The 21,563-nt window shown below is 30.6% G+C and overlaps 1 protein-coding gene and 1 long non-coding RNA gene across 2 annotated transcripts in view; one reads left to right on the top strand and one right to left on the bottom strand.

The window, feature by feature from the left end:
- LOC127728517 (5'-AMP-activated protein kinase subunit gamma-1-like) overlaps positions 1 to 21,563 on the bottom strand; it is a 243,756-nt gene that overhangs the window by 173,601 nt on the left and 48,592 nt on the right. The gene's annotated exons all lie outside the window — the stretch shown is intronic.
- On the top strand, positions 390 to 3,605 carry LOC127728558 (uncharacterized). Its single transcript, XR_007994178.1, has 2 exons — positions 390 to 462; positions 2,149 to 3,605. It is a non-coding gene; the product is annotated as an uncharacterized LOC127728558 (long non-coding RNA).

Here is a 21,563-nt window from a genome sequence, read left to right as displayed (position 1 = left end):
CTGAGATCACCCACAGGTTTTGGTGGGGTTTGTGTTCCACAGTCTAGATTACTATGTAGTGTTTTTTAATTTGTTTTTCTCATTTTTGTCATGGCATTGTCAGTTTCTCCAAACTTCTTTCGCCTTTTTTTTATAACATATCATAAAATCTTTTATTTCATATCAATTTATGTTTCCTTCAATATTGAAGTATAATTTGATTTTTATTGCATAAAATTGATCAGTGCATCAATACATGTATTTAACTAGCACCAAACCAGGTGTATATCAGAAAACTAATATTGCTTCCTTTTCACTGTTTATATTTAACATTTAACAAACCATTATAATATAGGTTTTTAAGTTGACTAATGTACCGTGAATGTTTAAACTGTCTATGTATACTGAAACTTGACAATTTTCCAGACCATGTACAAAAGACAAACTCTGTGGTGAACCCTACACTATTTCCAGACATATACTGTACGTAAATGGTTTTTGTATTGTGTTTTTTTTATTAAGTTTTTAATATTGAACTGTTTTAATAGGTCGCCTTGTAACAAATTTAGTATAAAAGATATTCATTGTGTTATTGCATTGTGCAGTATTACTGATAAGTACTTCCCAATCTGCATGTTTAGTTGTGTTTCATGCGTGTAATATACAAAGTTTGCTGACCTGTCAGCAATCAGAAATTCTATATTGCGGAATATACATAATATTGACTGAAGCTGATTCTGAGTACCATTTAACAACATTCTCAAGTAGAAGGCACCATCAATCAGGATACAACATTTTGCAATAAGCTTTGAACAATTTATGCCAAATTTGGTAGAAAAGATCTTGCCAGGATTTCATAAGAGCCTTTGGCAAACAAGAGTGCATACAAATACATTCTTGATGCTGGATTTTTATAAATAGAATCCCTGGGCTGGAACAATTGGTGATTTGTCTGTTATATTCCTGATAGGCAGTTTGTTAACCACAGTTTTTACACCACAACACACCTCCTCCTTGGATGACAGTCATAATCAGACCACGGCATATCTATTGTAACATCCCGTACTGTCAAACAAACCAATTCAGATAAGATTTCTTACAAAGAAAATTGCTTAACTCCCTAACATTTATTTTATTCAAAATTCTGTTTCAGACCTAAAATATGACTACTAGATGCAACCAAATGAATGCTCCTCAATAAACCATGACAATGTAAACACTTTCAAGATATGCTTAGATAAATTCATCTTACAGTATATATGAATCATTATATTTTGTGCCGGGTCATCAATATTTCATAATTCTAAAATGGCTGAAGTGTTATAAGCCATAAGCTTCCTTTTAATCTGCTTAAACATTTGAACCAGGATCTCTTATCAAACAGCCAGTGACCTAAGGAGCCTAATTTAAAAACAGATTTTACCAAAACAAGGGATTAAAATTTTTGAAGGGTGAGGGATAAAAGAAATAGAGTGAATAATGTTTACATTTGGCCAAGTAGTTTCAGAGGAAAAGATTTTTGTAAAAGTTAATGGATGATGTCTGATCATGAAGAACAGTGGACGCCAAGTGATGAAAAAAACTCACTTGGCCCTGTGTGTAATTTTGTCTTTTTAACAGCATTTACAGAAATGATTGCCATGTTGGTTGGTCAGTTCCATTATTAGATGCAAAATGGAAACTATAATACACTGGTGATCACGATAACTTTGGGTAAAACAAGTTCAACTGTGAGTTATTGCTCCCTAATAAAGTTGATTAGTGATGCATAGGAAATGGCATCACATGGTATGGCATGCACATATGAAGTTGGATTTCAAATTTCAGAAAGCCTTCATTTGTAGTTCTTGAGAAAAATGCGACAAAAATTTCGTTCATAGCCATTGTGTGTTGGAACATATAAGTTTTTGATAAACAGGAAGTTTATGAGCTATGAATCTGAAAATGCATTACACACAATATAACATGCTTACATCGATGAAGCTAATGATTCCAAATTTCAGAAGCTTGAGTGTAGTTGCCAAGAAAATAAAGAAAATTTTATATACATGTATGACTATTGTGTAAGAATATAGAAGTATTCATTTGACAGAAAGTTGATGAGCGACGCATCTGAAAATGCTATCATACGATAAGCATGCTCACTTGAAGCTTGCTCCTTAATTTCAGAAAGCCATGATTAATAGTTGACGAAAAATGCAACCAAAATTCTATATGAAGAATGGATGGAAACACGGACAGCCTAAACCAGTATACCCCTCCTTTCAGAGCAGGGATATAATTGGAGAAGTAATTGTGACTTTTTTTAGTGAAAAATGCAGAGATTCTATTGATTCTGTCATTTTTTTTTATTAATACTTAAGGTTACAAGAAACAAAACACATTTAATTAGATAGTTATTCACAGAGAATGATACAGAAAAGATAACATAAACTAATCAATTTATTATAGCCTTGCTAGGTAAAATGTCAACAGCCAAACTCTTCATCAATCAAATACATGGGCTAAATCAATACAGAATTCCAATAATTTAATTTTCTGGTCACATTCTTGTTTGTAGCATACTTGTTTGACATAGTACAAATAAATAACATGTCAGTTTAGTCCAAATATGTCATGATCAACTATTTGTATTGTCCTATTACCAAGTTATGCTTAGAAATATAGGCCAATGTGGCCTCATTACTTTGTTAAGAAAATCCAGTTATGATCAATTTGTAGCACAATATTGATTTTGGTGTCCAGTATTGTCACTGACAGAAAAGAACTAACATGACAAAAAATCAAAACTATCATGTATGATTTTAGCAAGGGGACAATCAACTATTGAAAGAATATTTCTGTTAAACTATAGGTTTTCTACAGAGAGGGGGTAGGTTGGGGAAGTTAAACAGTGATGATCTCAGGTGCTCTGGAAGGGTAAGCAGATCCTGCTTCACATAAAGAAGTAGATGAGATAAGGGCCCTAATGGCCCAACAATATCAGGTCAATTATTTCAAAATGAGGTGTTCCAAGTTGATGAATACACATCTAAGAAAGCATCTCTTATAAAGTATTAAAATTTACCCTCCAAATAAGCCAAAAATACAAATTTTAATGAAAGTTCATTGGCATCCAACCATTTTTTGTTGTAAAATAACACAGTGTTAAAAGATGCTTTGTTGTCAATATGCACTATATCATATAGTGTATGACTGACTTGACCTTAAAAAAACATATGATACTCTAATACCAGACATGAATTATATGCCAAAGCCTGTCTTTTAAATGTTGATTTTGATTTTTTATGCGATATTGAAAACTCTGTTATCTTATGTGTAATGAGAATATGGTTCCTCTTTTAGCTAGTTTCCTTTATTCTATGCTTACCAACGAAAACTGTTGTAATCTAGAAATTATATATGTATTTTTTGTTCTATTTACGAAATACTTTTTACATGTAAAAAAGTTGTCTTTTTATGTATGTATTAGATGTCTGTTTTAATGATATTGTCTCATACGTCGTTTTCGGCTGGCATCCTTTTACTAAATGTTAAGTTCTTATGACTTGATGTATATATATATATAGATATTGTAATGGATGGTAACACTTTAATAAAATAAATTAATTATCTATCATATAAAATTTGGCTGTTTTCATTGAATTTGGTGGGAAAATGAAATTGTTTGCTAATTGTGAAGTCATTAATAGAACGCTTATATATATATCAATTTTCAAAAAAAAGAACTATTTCCTAACAAGTCATTGTTTAACTATATAAACTCTTGACACAGAGATATGTTTCGCCTGTCTGCAAAAAATCAGAAAAAAGACAAACTTGGCCTCATAAAAGTCTACAAACTGATATGTACTGATAGTAATGCAACTTTATAGAAAATGTCATTGATCTATCTCAAGTAGTTCCTATCAAACTGACTTTAGCAGAAATCTTAACATTGAAAATTGCTAATTAATTCAATTTAGCCACATGACCATGACCTAGGGGGCAGGACCTCGAAATAGTTGCCAAACTGATATGTACTGATAGTAATTCAACTTTATGGAAGCTTTCATTGATCTATCACAAGTAGATCCTATCAAACTGACTTGAGCAGAAAAATTAACATTGAAAATTTCTATTTAATTCAAAGTCACTGGACCATGACCTAGGGGACAAGGCCTCGAAATAGTCATCAAACTGATATGTACTGATAGTATTGCAACTTTATAAAAAATATCATTGACCTATCACAAGCAGTTCCTATCAATCTGACTTAATCAGAAAGCTTAACAATTGTTGACTCCACTGCCAATGCCAAAGGAAAAGCAACACCTATGTCTCACTTTGCCAAACAGTATAATAATAGCCATAAAATCTCAGTTATTAATTTCAACTGGAAATTAGAAATGGGGGCCATATTTGGGACTTGTCAAACATACTTCTTTAATGATATTATATAATTTGGTAATTCTTTTATTCTACCATGGTTTGCTTTTATTTGTTAATTATTTTATGTACATATTATGATGGGTCTTTTGGCTGACCTTTACTAAGTTTAATGCTATTTTGATGGAACAAACTGACTTGTGTGCCAACATGTAGTCTATGTGTGCTGATATAGCTTTAAATTACTATCAAGCAACCACAGGTATGGATCCAGCCATTTTGAAAAGAGGGGGTTTCAACCCTGGGACACCATGAAATGTTCACATAATTATTTTTTTTTTTTAAATAAGAAAAAAAATGGGCGGTTTCCAACACCAAGAGCACTCTACTGGATACGCCAATGAATCACTTAATGATTTAGTATATTTTAATCAAAACTGCATAGTATATCACTCTCTAAGTCAGATGATTTTTATATGTAAAAGGTTCTGGTCCAAGGACACAGTTATCGTCCTTTGGTTTTCGTTGTCTACGAATATAGTCCCTAGTGTGAACAGTGTATAACTTGCATTTTTTTTTTAAACATTTTCCCAATTTATTTCTTGATATTTTATGCATGAAATATTAAGTAAGGGGATGAAATTACATGTTAAAATAATTTGGGTGCTGAATCTTTATGTTAAGTAGTGATTTGGTCCAGTTAAAAAAGGTCAAAAATTAGAATGTCTGAAGCTGTCAAACTGAATTTTAGCCCCCCTTAACACAGAATTGTCAATATTTTGAGTTCGAGCTGGTAGAAGTTTCTATAATTTTGATATTATTTGTATCAATAGTAGTACACTACACTGTAAAAATCTTTTTAAGATAGAGCAGGTGCGATTTTTTTAATTTGAATTTATTGTCTAAAAGAAATGCACTACGAAATAACTGTGTTCTCGGGCCTAAGAGATGAATTCCGTAAATGTAGATTCTGTACTTTGGCAACTTTCCTGAATTGTTTACTGGTTTCAATTTGTCAAACTCAATAAAAGTAAAGGATTTACATCTTTGTTTGACAGAAATTCTGTTAAAATGTCCCATTTTGGCATTATACGGCTAAAATAAGCATTTTAAAGCAGTTTCCATTTTATGCCTAAGAGCCATGCTGACTTTCTATCTGACAGCTTTTTATGTTCCTGATATTTGTGTTTCTATGCTTAAATCAAATTTAATTAACCATTTGTGAACTCGGAATCTAGAGAAAAGTAGATTATCACAGAAAAAAATGTGCAGAATATTTGTATTTATGTCCCTGGTTAAACGGCCTGTTTGATGTATGTGAAATGTGAAGAGCTTTGTACATAAAATCTGTAGTCCATCGCAAATATTTCACTAAATCTGTTAAAAAAAACACTTTACAATGATCAGTACACCCTATTCATTTCATATGCTACCATAATTTTCTTCTTTAGGATAGTAAGTGGTTCAAATATATGCCAAATGAGACTAAAACTACATGCAAGTTTTCCATTGAAAAGTGAAAAACTGGTCATCAGACCATACTGTCTGCAAAAAAAGTTGAATTCAAGAGTCCTTTTGCAATTAGACTTCTTGTATCATGACATCTTAGCATAGAAATGAGCAAAAAGTAACAAATTTCAATTTCTTATAGCCTCTGTGTGCATTTTTATATGTAAACATGGGCTACGGCCTAAATCGACTCTAAATAATTCTCAGTCTTACATGGCCTAAGACCATTTTATACTCATGTGGTATGCTTTTTGTAACTTTTCTTTACATTTAAAGTACATTTAATATATATGGAAGAATAATGTATGGTTAAAAAACTTCAAAAACTTCAAATTGGTTGAAAAAAATGCATGTTTATGTAAGGCTTCCCTTAATTCGAAAACCTCTATTTTCAGGCAAAGGCTCATATAAATTTGACTTTTGAATAACTGTAATAAATCTGATAAATCAAATGAGTGTTCCGTTGCTTTTAATACTTATTATATTAAATTCAAGAGTATTTAAAAAGCAAATTTTTGCAATATTTAAATTTTTTAGGCCAAAATCTTGACAGTTGAAAATATTTGATTTAAACGTCAAAAATAAACATCCAAATTTCAATATTAAAATGGCCCTAGTTTCTATAATATATATCCTATGGCCATGAAACTTGGCCAACTATCTTATAATTGCCTAAGCTTAGGTCATGCAGAGTTTTATTAAAATTGGTCAAGTCTTTCTATCCTATTAGGTCCAAGGACACAGTTATCGTCCTTTGGTTTTCGTTGTCTACGAATATAGTCCCTAGTGTGAACAGTGTATAACTTGCATTTTTTTTTTAAACATTTTCCCAATTTATTTCTTGATATTTTATGCATGAAATATTAAGTAAGGGGATGAAATTACATGTTAAAATAATTTGGGTGCTGAATCTTTATGTTAAGTAGTGATTTGGTCCAGTTAAAAAAGGTCAAAAATTAGAATGTCTGAAGCTGTCAAACTGAATTTTAGCCCCCCTTAACACAGAATTGTCAATATTTTGAGTTCGAGCTGGTAGAAGTTTCTATAATTTTGATATTATTTGTATCAATAGTAGTACACTACACTGTAAAAATCTTTTTAAGATAGAGCAGGTGCGATTTTTTTAATTTGAATTTATTGTCTAAAAGAAATGCACTACGAAATAACTGTGTTCTCGGGCCTTCTGTTCCTGATGAATGACAAAATGGAGTAAAAATAATTTTAAACAGTTTTGCTAACTATTATGCCTGCTGAAATTAATTTCTTAATTGCTGGATGGAAACAAATGTGTCAATTTTTGCTTTAACAATTAATATTTGATTCAATATCAAATTATTTCAAACTAATTATCTTGCATAATCAGTATCATAATGATATAGTTTTTTAGTGCAATAAGCAATCAATCAATAATTTATTTAAACTTGTATGTGAAACTGCAGGTTGCACTTGTTCAAATTACACAGTGGTTCCCATTCCAGCTAAAACTAGAACATATTTGATTAAGTATATATCTATAAATTGTGAAAGTTATATATTTTTATTTATTTAATGGTAAATTTAATATTACATAGTTGTGTTTCTATGGGATAAAACATTGGGATCATTTCTGTAAATCAGCAGGTAAACAAAACTCAATATTAAGAAATAAGTATCCATTATTAAATCATATAGTACCTCTGCAAAAGAGGAATGTTATGATAATGATGTTGGTGATCTTCACTTGCCAAATGAAATTCATATAGGATGTGTCAATATTGGTGCCACATTAAACAACATTTCAAGTTTCTGAAATATGAATCACAAAAGCTCAGAAAACAAATTTGCAAAGGGTTTCCAAAAGACAGTTGAAAAGAAAAGAGGTGAAAAAAGAGCATAAAGACAATTGTAGCATGATAACTACTATTTCCTACCTTTTGAACTCCAAAATTGTAATAAAACCCATTATGAAACTGACCTTTTTAATGATTCAAAATATGAACCCTAACCTGTAATAAGGTTAATAAGTTGATTGATTGATTGGTGTTTTAATGCCACTTTTAGCACTATTGGCTATTTTGTAGCAGTTAGTTTTTATTGGTAGAGGAAGCCGGAGAGCCCAGAGAGAACCCTGACATTTGGCAGGAAAACTGACAATCCTAGTCAATTAAGATTGGAGTCGAGCACACCTGTGGGGTACCAACTCACAACCTCAGTGTTTACAGGCTACTGATACAGTAGTTGGACTACTGAGACCACTCGGCCACCAAGGCACCTATAATAATGTTAAAAGTTAAAAGCAGTTCAACCATATTCAAACTTATACAGATTCTAAAATTATTTGCTACACACTCAATATTTGAGAGAAATAAGCAGGTATTATGATGCATATTGACTCCTACACAGGAAAGTGTTTAGAGAATGTCACATGTCATGTATATCAAAAGCAACAACTTTATTGAGATCTGTAGGTAACTTGTTGCAAGAGTAAATTTCTGACCACACCAAAATACTTGCATGCTTACTTTGTTTTTTCAATATGTAACAGTAATAAAACTATTCATTTCTTCAGCCTTTTTTTTACATCATTCATTCTTCAAAAACTCAGATACACAGTTACATTATCAAGAATATTGATGGAAGTTGTTGTCTTTATTATCATTTTATTTACTTATCTAGTGAAAGACAACTTTCGGTATCCACCCACTATTACCCAACCGTACTATTACCACTTCAGGTGTTGGTTCACCATATATAAATATCAAGAATATTGTAACCCTTAACATATGTCACTCGACAACAATTAACAATTGGTGCAATATCATCAATATACCATAAGGGTTCTAAAAAATGACTCAAAACTTTAAACTAATTGTAGATGGGAGAAATAAATCTATGTTGGCTACATTCAGTTTCTCTGAGGTTACAAATAAAATATGCTTAATCAGCATTTCACTGGTACATGTTGGTCTTATAAGCACACATAACTATGACATTAAACTAACCTGTTTGTCTGTCTAAACCAGACTCACATATTTCAATAATCTAATAATTATCTATTATATATACATTTAACAACACCCAACTAATTACCAATATGATCAACATTAAATTATCAATAAAACTAAGATGTATCTGTGCACCATTATAGATTTGTATACTTCTTAAAGCATACATGATTTAGGACGCTATTAACTTGGCCTTGAATGTTCCAAAAGTCAGAAACAGCTCAGAACAAACTTGTGTTCATAGTTATAACATTAAAGGCACCAATGTTATTGTACCAGATGTGTATTTCAACAATTCATGTCTCTTCAGTGATGCTTGAGGCCAAAATATTTGAAGAATACAAAAACTTAAAACATTGAAGAGCTGATAAAACCAAAAAGGACAAAAAGTATAGCCAAATCTGGTCAGAGCTTTGCATAAGGGAGATATATTTCTTAATTCAAAATAATTTCCAAAATGGGGAATATGTCAAAGAGACAACAACGCGACCAAAGAGCATACAACAAACCAATTTCGGGACATACGTACAGACGAACAAGGGTTACACTTAATGCCCCCTCCGCTGCGGCAGGGGCATTAAATTAGAATTCTGCACCTAGAATACAACATTGTGACTTTAGGAGGAAGATAGTTTGTATACCTATGATACTGAAGTTTATATATGAAGCACTTTTTTTAAACAGGTTTTTATCTAATATATGCTTGTATTAAGCCTGATTTATTGAAAAAAGTAATTAAAATTCCATAGACACTGAAATATTCAAGCATCAATTCATTGACATTGACTCAGCTTGAATTTCATGCAATGTTAAAAACAGGGGCTCAAGGGAGCACCTAGGTGAAAGGTACTTAATGTAATAATTAGGGATGTCAACTCAGTGAACAATTACTAATCGATTACTCGTTGGTTTTTTCGAGCGATACTCGAGTACTCGCTCAGGAATATATCTACAAAACGGAAACACAAAAATACTTATTTTACATTTTGTGGTTTGTTGTTCAACGGATTAAAAACCATCTACATAAGTATCTGGGACAAAGAATTACACACCATAATTAATAGCTCATTACCTACAAGTACTAATTAGGTAAAATAAAACAATAATCTAATCAATATAATTTAATGAACATCTATTTAAAAATTATAACAAGGAAAAACCACATCAAACATTAGTATTTCGTAAATGTTAAGAAAACACATTTAATGTTTACAAAGGTGTATGGATTAGAAGTTTAACTATTCACTAAGGGTCACCAGAGGGTGCAACGAATTTATGTTATTAGTTAACATTTTCTTGTGAATTTCAACTATTATTGGAAACAGTCGGATTTGCAACTTTGTAAATTTACAGTCTTGCAGACAAAACTATTTCCTCTGACGGTACCGATATGACGGAATGGCTAAGACATGTTTAGTTTAAAGTGTTAGCTTAGGTACAGCCCACGTATTTTCAGATGCATTTAAAAAATGACAATTTAGCACAAGCGTTCGAAACAAAATGTATTTTATTCACTAGTATGATTAATCAGAGATGCCTATTTAATTTTCCCGAAAGAGGTTCTCAAGAAGATCAAACCTATATAAAGAAGACAGCAATATTTAATAGGAAACCGAATAGTCGAGTATCTTTTTGGTATTCGATAGTTGGTACTACTGAGCGATAATCAAATACTCGAGTACTAGTTGACATCCCTAGTAATAATACTGTAATACTAAACAAATTTTTATCCTTCCTGAACTTCTAGAGAATCAAATTCAATATAGTTCACATAATAGATACATCTGATCATACAAACTCAATATCATACCAAGCTTACAACTCCTCAAAGGAAGAGTATCTATTTCACATACTACTTTTTATGTTAAACCATATATTCCAACTAGAAGTTGTACTCATTGTTGGATTTAGTACTCTGAGGTTTAGTATTATACTACTGCTCGTAATTCAAAGTATCAGAATACAGGAATAGGGTATCTGATAGATCCAAAAACAGTTCATCGCTGTCAAGCTGCAAGACAGGTATGCAGTAATTATAGATTATGAATGATTATTCAAACGAGAGGGAGTTTCTTGATTCATGATTCTGTGTTTATTGTTTATTAAGGTATCAATTGGTAAACTTTGTCATCAAAACCTGGAAGATAATTAGCAGCCAAAATTTTCAATCAACAATCTCTGAATGAAATATTTTTTGTTGATTAAAAGTTAAAAAATTGTGCACAAAGGACTTAGTTTAGCATATATGCAAGCATTGATTAAATAATTTCATTAACATTATAATCACTAGAAACTCGTTTTATATGGCTTAAAACAACATAAATATAGTCTGCAATAGAAAAATAAGAAATGAGGGACCTGAAAACATTAGTACACTGTATACTTGCTTTGGAAATGCCACAAAATGTTATACATATATAACATATATGAAGGAAAGATGAACAAAAAGAAATCCCAAAAGGTGTTAAATAACTTAAACAGTAAACATGGTACCATACTTGGTCCCAAATTTAATGAAGGTACTTATAGTTTTGGTGGATGTGATGGAGATCTTATCTATCATAATTGGCAGGTTATTTGTATTCATATCTCATATTTCAAGTTTTACAACTTCAAGTGTTTTATTTGACAATTAGAGGTTACAGTTTTGTCCTCCAATGAATGCAGTATTTTTCTTTGTAAACAAAATCTATTTATGTAACTCATGATCTTTTTATAGAGCAAAGATATTATTAATATATATAAGTCATTGTTTGGGTATTCTAAACATACTATGATCTTTTGCATGATAAATAAGATTGAATGAAATTCCAATAGCTTGAAATTCTGCCAAAATATGTATATATAAATAGATAAATGCTTCATTCAAATACATTTAAAAACAAATTTCTGCAACAATTACCTTTTCTTTATCTAATTTTGAAATTAAAAAATCTTTTAAGTTTAATCATGGTTTTGTTATTTATTTTCTGTTTTGGAATCTGTAGTGTATACTAGTCATACACATGAAGTTGAATATTTCAACGGAATGTTTTTGAAGAAAAGGATATGTACAGCTTTAATAACATAAATTGCCAAAAATGCAAGAAATAAGTATAAATCATTATTTAAGGCAATAAATCCTATAAGAAGACAATAGACAATTCTAGTCATTTCACAAATAATGTTACATAAACTTTTCTTTCTATTTTATTTTAATAAGATTAAAATGAATTGAGTTACTTCCCTTTGTGTATTTGCTCTTAGTACTGAGGAAAGACATTACAATTAACACTACCAAAGCATTTCCTTTTCTTTTCTTCATTGAACACAGTACATGCAACTTCGGATAGGAACTAATACTCTGAATTCAACATGATCAGACAGGAAAAAAACACTATGGGGACCTTTCAAAAATTTATTTGGATTTTTGGGGGGATCTGTAATTTTTAAGATTTCCATACTTTTTTATAGTTGAAAATATATTGCTGTATATATTTTATGGACCAAAAACAAAACAACATTCATAGGTTGGTACTGATTTGTAAATCTGGTCTTAGTTCTTTCAGAGTCTCACTTTTACAGCAATTTTGAAAAGTACATTTATATCTATAAAATTCTGTACTGGTTAGGCAAAAGTTTACTTAAAAATCTTTGACTTTTTAAATAAAATCTTTGCTATAAGTAATTTTTCTCCATAAAGTAGTATTCAAGTTTTAATGCATAAAAAATATAGTACTACATGTATTGATCTTTTTATTGTTGGGAAATTATCCAAAACGTCTTGCTCCTTGAAGGAAACTTTTGAAGGTTATTTGGACCTTCAAATCTGTTCTTTTATTTAAATTCATAGCCCAATTCCAACTAGTTTATGCTTCCAATAAAACAATAAATTATTTTAGTAACTTTAAATCTAATTTATATATCTGCATAGTCATATGAATTTATACTTCAGTAATCTTTCTAACAGAGGGAAGAAATAAATAATGTCTTTTTAAAGTTCTAGGCCATACCTGTTGGTTTATATTGCACTTCAGTGCATACAACATTTTCATATAATTGAAACTAGAGGCTCTAATAAAAAGCCTGTGTCGCTCATCTGCATCTTCAACAATTGCCACTTTTTTTGGTAAAAATCTTCATTTGGCCAGGGTTTTTTAATTTGTTGGTTTACGGATTTTTCACATTCGGTCGGTCGGAAAAAAAAGAATAAAAATATCTTTCAAGACATAAATATGTAAAAAATAAATATATATTTCACCTTACTAACGATATGTTGGTAAGCTTTTTTGTTATCATTTCTTAAATTTTAGTTCAAAATATTATTGCTCAGCTGTTTTAAACATAAAATGCATGCCATCGTCATACAATTTCAAAAAAGGGGGATATGTCCATAGACAAAGATGAAATTAAATCTTCATTTCACGAACAAGAAAAAATAGATCCAAGTTGCTTTTTATCAAATTTCAGGAAACATGGTGAATAATGACCTTCAAGCACGAAAACTAATAAATAAAAATTGAAAACACGTCGTACGAAAATAAGCTTTACCATCCGTGTCAAAAACTAAATAGACTCGTCCACTGGACAGACGAAGATATCGGATTCATCAGTTATCATGCATTCACGTTTTTGATATCCAAATGGACGAACTATTTTTCTAATATCTATGAAACAAGAAAATTCCAAATTGTTTGTGAATATCTATTACTTTAACTTGAGGTCTTTCACATTTAATTTGGACAGGTCCATTTCATCTATGAAATGATACATCTTACGGAATTATGACAAAAAAGGAAAACAAACTTATTGTAATGGGTTTTAAACACAGGTTTCGCTCTGCAAAATTATATGCGCAAACAACATTTCAAGGTCAGTTATGATTGATTTTTAGATACGTAAACATACGGATTATTTTTTAATTTTTATTTTTTTACAACACAATGTGTAATCAATTCTGATAATTTTTAATGCATTTAATTTCATAAAAAAAGAATATTTTTATTTATATTTCAGGGATAATGTATTTGTTAGGGTAGACAGGAATAAAAAAGCAAGAAATGTCAATTTTATTTTTATTCTGCAAATCGGAAAACTAGGGTAGGCGGATCTGTAAACCAACAAATTAAAAAACCCTGGCCTTAAAGGGGAATAACAGTATTAAGAGTTAACTAACAATATCAGTCATGTTGACATATTTGTAGATCTTATCCTGCTGATCACATATCTTTTTTAAGTTTCTATTTATCTATTATAGTTTTCAAGATAACAGGCAATAAAACCACACAAAAAAATTATCATTAAAGGGCAATAACTCCAATAAAAAATCAACTGAAGAATTTTCCATTACAGCTCATTTGTAGATCTTGTCTTGCTGATCATTTTTGCCTTGAAAGTTTCAATCTATCAATCATAGTTTTAAAGATAAAAGGCAAAAATGAAAAATTGAGAAAAATCTCACTAAGGGCAATAACTTCAATAAGGAGACGTCCAACAACTTTGGTCATACTGACTTATTTGTAGATCTTGACTTGCTGATCATTTTTGCTATTTGAAATTTTTATCTATTATAGTTTTCAAGATAATAGGCAAAAATACAAAACAAACGGAGAAAATCGTCATTAAAGGGCAATAACTCACAAGATGTTGACTAATAATTTGGGCCATGAAGATTTAGTTGTAGATCTTGTCTTGCTGATCATTTTTGCCATTTAAAGTTTCTGTGTATCTATTATAGTTTCAAGATATTAGGCAAAAATGCAAAAAATTGGAAAAAATCGTCAATTAAGGGCAATAACTTCTATAAAAAATCGTCTGACGGTTTTGATGTCGATAGACATTAGGTAGATATCATCCTTCTGAAATTTTTGCCCCATCATATTTTCTCTATCTTTAACGATTTTCAAGATAATACCCAAACATTGCATTTAACCCTTATGTTCTATTTCTAGCCATGTCAGCCATATTGGTTGGGCAGCAAGGTCATCAGACACATTTTTTAAACAAGTTATCCTCATGATGATTGTGGCCGAGGTTTGATTAAATTTGGCCCAGTAGTTTCAGAGGAAAAGATTTTTGTAAAAGTTAACGGACGCAGATGGACAACAAACGATGGAGGCCAAGTGATGAGAAAAGCTCACCAGGGACAGGTGAGCTAAAAATGGAATATGGCCACAGAATGGATGAACACAAATCACTTTATACACAATAATTCTACTTTGAACTTGATACAGATGAACCATTCTTTGTGAATGTAGAACTGATGAAAAAACACTAGGAAAAACTGTATTTATCACAGGTCAAAAATGAGTTTTTACTTCATCAAGTGATGAAAACAGAAAACTAATAGACTTTTCGTTACAGGGGCATAAAATGATTTAGTTTAGCATCCTGTAATTAGTGGGAAATTGGAAGAAAACCAAAATCCTGATAATTTGCACACCATTACATATGCACCAACACTTTCCATAATATAAAAGTTGTAGCTTCAAAACTATAAGTAAAATTAGTCAAACAGACCATTTACCAAAGGTTGACAAGTTCACCCAAAATTTGACTAAATTATTGCAATGTTCTGTCATTGTGGAAAACTGAAAGACAAAAATCTAAATCATGATAAAACACCCATTTCAATATGTACAAACAATCTGCATAATATAAACTTACTAGTTTGAAATCTGTAAGTCAAGTGAGCATGATGACCATGCACCCTATGTTAGATCCACAGACCAATAATAAGAAGGAAAAGATGTAAAACAGTATACCCCTAACTTTTCATTGTGTGGCCATAACAAAGAATAATGAAAGTTTCTTAATTCAAAGCATTGGTTTAAAATGCCTGGTTCCTAGTCTGATACCACTTCAGTCAAACATGTTGCCTTAATGTCCTTTACACCAGTAAAATTTTCTTGTTGATATTCAGACAGGCATTGGATGAAAACAAGCTCTTTACATAGCTACTCTCAAAAATCACAAATTTGGCTTGTGCTGAACAATTAATCAACCTAAGAGGCTCTCAACCTTGATAATTAATTTTCATTGTCTGTCAGATTGACCTATTCTTTTTTATTTAGGTCCTTTCATAAGACAAATAGAGTGATCTCCCCTACAACAATCTTAAATTCAAAGTAATAATATACATACTAATAATATACTGTTATGATACCCCTGTTTTATGTGATCCCTGATGTTGGTAGTTTTTTTTTCTCCTCTATAAAAAACTGTATTCTCAGATTACAACAAAAAAAGAATTTTGTGGTTCATTTTTTTTTGCACTTGGGTGTAATTCCAAGAAAATAAAACTTCCATCTGTTACTTGCAAATTTCTATCAATTAGTTAATCAACAGAAGAAAAATAATTTTGAAAATCATTAAAATATTATTTAAAAAAAACAAAAATGACAAGAAAATTCAACCAAATTTTCAAATATAACATTCTATTACATTTGTACATTGTACCAGTGGAGTAGTTAGTTATTGGTCATACTTAAATTTGTTGTTGACAACATTACAACCAGAGTATTCTCCCATTTTACAGTGTGAACGAAACAGTCATCATTGCAAATGTATAAACAAGTATTATGATTCTTTATATTTCCCATCACTTTTCTCAATACAAATATTTATTCTGATCAAATTCAATGCAACTGAAACTTTTGAACATTTTATAGTATCACAGATTCTGAAGTAAAGACAACTTTGTGGCCATATATATACTCTTCTTTCCAAATGATTTAAGCTGACCAGACCCTCCGTAGCCTGAATGAGTCAATATAATACATTGTATATTTAAATATGTCACCTGTTCAAAAAACTTTTCCTTTGAAATATCTTAGGTAATTTGCCTTGATATTAGAAGAATTGGTATAGTCCTTTTGTTTGCTTTTAGACCACCAATCAAATGTTTAAATCAAATCAAATAAGATAGACATCTTTACTTCTGATGTTTCTTATGTAAAATTATGTTTGTTACAGATAAATTTGAAGTAAAGGCCAAGTCCTGTCCCTCAATGTTACCCACCTCCATCCCTCCATAAAAATCTTTTGGAATAATAGCTCAGTGAGAAGAGCATACACATTCTGAGACAATATAGACCCTGCATATTTAGTTCAGGAAACCCAAAACGAAATTTTCATTAATATCATAGGTGCTTTTTACCTTCAGGTGAGCAAAACAAAGAATTTGAAAAACAGTCAGTTTTAGGGGCCAGCTGAAGCCGCCTCCGGTTGCAGGATTTTCTTGTTGCATTGAAGACCCATTGGTGGCCTTGGGATGTTTTTTGCTCTTTGGTTGGGTTGTTGTCTCTTTGACACATTCCAAGTAACCGATCTCTATTCTAGTATTTGTGTAGAAAATAAAATATTCAAAACCAAAATGCAAACATTACCAATCTTTTTTTCTAGATAATGTTAATAGCCGTCTAAACTCTGTAAATGAAGGCTTTTGGTATACACAAACCACTGTCAGAAGAAAACTATGTGTGTAAGTACAAGTCACAATTGCTCATAAATAGTTTCCATGTTTAAATATTCCTGCCAGCCTTAACTGGGCAATGGGAGACAACTCTTAAATTTAATAACTACATACTATACACATACTATACACATACTATAGATTCTTTATCTACGTATTCTTTAAGAACTTAAATAGTTCTCGTTAAACTTTTTTTTTTTTTATCTCATTGTTTGTATTGTTTTATGAAAAATTATTGATGTTGTAATGTTTATGCCCTTTGGGGCCCATAATTGGAAATAGAAAAAATTATCTTATAACTAATTGACTTTTCCAAATCCTGCCTAAGCAGCCTTACCTAGTTCAATTAAAATAATACACTTTGACCATGTGTTTAAAAAGGCATTTAATTCAATCATTTTATAGACTTTAAGTCTTAGGTAACAAAGAAAGTCTTCAGACATGGAAACTATATTTTTAATGGACAGAAATTAGAAGATGGCTGCATGCATCTGGTTCCATACCAATAATGCAAAAAATACTTTGAAGTACAAAAGAAACAATACATTTGCTAATATCCAGTATATTAAGTTTTAATTACAATTGTTAAAATGTTCAAGTGAATAGGGGTAGGACATAAATACATAGCTTTGCCTTCCCTTGTTGAATGTCCATAGGTGTGGCTTTCTGAAAGGAGATAATTTATATTCCAGTGAACTTACCTGATGGTTATCTACTTGACATTATACGCATATGCATTCTTTAACTTACCTGAAAGTATAAAATCTGCAAATTATCAACTGAATATTGACATTATCAACATTAAAATGACATATGGTTATAATTAACAGATTCATATTAAAATTTATTACAATATAAAAGAACAACATTTCAATGCAACCCACAGCATGGTGATGAAATGGACAAACAATGTGCATAAAATGTTAATCCAGTACTGAAAAAAGAAGGAGCTTCTGTGCTAAAAACCCTTATCAAGATTTTAGTTAATCTGCTCCATAAGAAGATTCATTCTGATTATCTTTATATTGTAAGCAAGAGAGCTCTTACAAGAAGAAGATTCATTCTGATTAACTTTATATTGTAAGCAAGAGAGCACTTACAAGGCAATTTTTCACATAATTCACATTGCAATAGCCGTAACTCCAATCAAAATTTCTGATATAAGCATTAATTTTCAGACTCAATTGTTGATATAAATCTCTCATATGTATATTTATCAAAACTCATCAAGAACTAAAGGTAGGAATTAAAAGGCTGACAAATAGCAGTTATTTTTCACAAAAAAGCCTGGATGACAAATTGTCATATTAACATGTACACTGCACTTTAGTTTAGCCTTTCACAAAATAGTATGACAAAGGACTATATCCAATCAACATTTGTCAAGCAAGTGACATAGACCTCATAAAGTAGTCAGAATTAATCAATAAAACAAAGCTTTTTCTTACAATGGTCTTTTTTTTTTAATAAAGTCCAGTGATCTACTAGGTGTATCAGTAAGATTTCCTATCCAATTCTTCTTTTATATTCAGACTTGAAGAACAGGTGTCATGTTGGTTTATCAAGTGATTAATCCAGCATAGCTTTTAATTTATGGCCCCTTAAAATGATGCAAGCCAGATTTTGTTCTTCAGTTCAGTATGCTGAGTGTAATATGAGAAGCAGTATATGTGCTTATCCTCTCAGAACAAAGGATATTATCTGCAGTATTCTCTACCACTGATTTTGATGGGACTTCGCCAATATATTTAGATTCGCTTCTTTCTTATTTAAATTTTTGTCTCTTGTTTTGTTCTCGATTTCTCTCATATTTACATAATAGACAGATTTCAATAGAATCATATTAAGCAGATGGGTATGTGCAATAATAAGGAGGACATTTTTAGCATTAAACCCTCACACCCAACATTATACAAAAAAAGGGTATTACTATAATTGTAGTATTGATTTTGTTTGGATCGGTTTATTTCACTTTAATAAAAAAAATATAGAGGGATAAATGCTTTTCTAACACTTAATCATCCTCCTATAAAAATCTTTACACAATATATGCATTAGTGAACTAAAACAATGAAACAATTTCAAAGAAAAATCAATGAATAATTTCATAGAGACATAGTTGTCTAGAAATTTTGTCACAAAACATTAAATGAACATGTAAAAGTATATTCATGTAATTATTTTAATAGATATGTTTCAAGGACTAAACAAGAATAAGGTTATTTACAAGTTGCTGAAGTTTAATGGTGTCTTCTAAAAAAATACAATATCAGACAATAATTGATATGATAATCTGATAGTCAACCAATGTCTATTTTGGACATATTATACAATGAAGAACCTAGAAATCATTGTGGACAAGTTTAATTTAAACTGTTAAATGGTTTCAAAAGAAAAGATCTTTATTGCAGACCTAATAACTTTCCTCATTTATGACGATTTCCCCAAGTGAGGTGTTGACCTGACTCTTCAAATGGCCTTCATTTACTTTAGGAGACTCAATCTATATAGGGCTACAGTTTATTAAGTTAACCCTTAACCCTAAAACTAATCTAACCCATACTTAACCCTAATATTAGCCCAAGCCTTACAACCTAACCTTACCCTAACAAACCCTTATGTATATTCTTACACTAAACTGAACCCTCAACGCTAAAGAAGAACATTACAGGTACCCTAAAATAAATGTAGGGTGCCAGGGGTTTAAATATTGCATTTAAGCTAATTCCATTATCCATTAAAACCATAGAATATTACATTAAAAACACTTATGACATGTTCCAGAGATGCTGATTGATAAAATGTTGTCCTCATGTGCATAATTTCCCTAATTGCAATTTTGAGAAGTTGTCAGGTATGTTATAGTGATTTTGTATTTGGTTCATATTAAATATAACATGATAACTGCCATGAAACTGCAATGAACAAAAAAAAATAACAAAATTTGCAACTTCAGCCCAAAATTCAGTATGACCTCTCTGTTGTTCTGTAAAAAGTAATCTGTAAACAAAAGGGGCAATTACTAAATTTTCTATTAATATATCAATTATTATCTCTACAAAATATTGATCATATAAATGTATATAAATGTACAGATTAATGGACTGTATATAACCTGCTGTTTTAGTCTAAAAACAATAAAATTAAATGAATAAAATATTTCCTTCATGAAGATTCTTCTGTTCTCAAGAAGCAGAATAATATAAACTGACTCATTCTTAGTTCAATTCTCAAGAGTAGCATGAAAAAGTTAATGAGACTAGAAATCTTCTAAAATCGATCTCAATCATTGTCTAATATTATAGCACAATAAATCAAAAAAATATTCCATTTCTATTTTCATTAATGATTTATCATTAGCTCATTTTTTGGCTGTTAAAAATGAAATAATTCCCTCATCAATTAAAATAAATCATGTAAGTATACATTAAGGGTATGTTTTTTTGTTGCATGAATCCTATTCTTTTTTTATATTTTCATATTTGAAAATCGAGATTTAATGACAGAATATGAGTTGGAATTATTCCCCTTGGTCACCATGTTATACTAACTAAATGTTGGTATCTTCTGCCTTTTAATTGTAAACATCAGCTTCAACAAAATAAGGACTCAAATACAATTATCTGACTGAAAGACGTACTACCAGACACTGAAATAGACACTTAAATGCTTTACACCATAACAATGACAAGATTATAGAATTTTAAAATTTTTATTGCCAATATAATAGACTTAATTTGGTCCTTGGGAGTGATGTATTCAGTGAAGGGAACTTTAGCTCCAGACCATGTTGACACTTAATATAGATAGAACCATGTAAAATTGACACTCTGTCATCCAACTGGATAAGATGAGTCCCTATAAGGAGATTATAGGACATGAAGCAATGTAGCATCTTGTAGAAGTTGGCTACAAATAAACAGAGGCTCCAAAGAGCTTGCATCGCTCACCTGCATCTTCAACAATGGCCACTTTTTATTAAACATCATCACTAAAAGGGAACAATTCTATTAAGAGTTAAATGACAATTTCAGTCATGTTGACATATTTGTAAATCTTATCCTGCTGATAATTTTTCCTTTCTAAAGTTTCTATCTACCTATTTATTTTTTTATAAAAAAAAATGTGAAAAGTATCATTAAAGGGCAATAACTCCAATAATGAGTCACCTGAAGATTTTGACCATGATGGTTTATTTGAAGATCTTGTCTTGCTGATCATTTGTGCAATTTAAAGTTTCTATCTATATCTATTACAGTTTTCAAGGTAAT

The sequence above is a fragment of the Mytilus californianus genome, unplaced genomic scaffold (assembly GCF_021869535.1).
Source record: "Mytilus californianus isolate M0D057914Y unplaced genomic scaffold, xbMytCali1.0.p SCAF_2, whole genome shotgun sequence".
NCBI lineage: Eukaryota > Metazoa > Mollusca > Bivalvia > Mytilida > Mytilidae > Mytilus > Mytilus californianus.
Note: the sequence above shows the minus strand (reverse complement) of the source record. Positions and strands in the feature narration are given on the sequence as shown.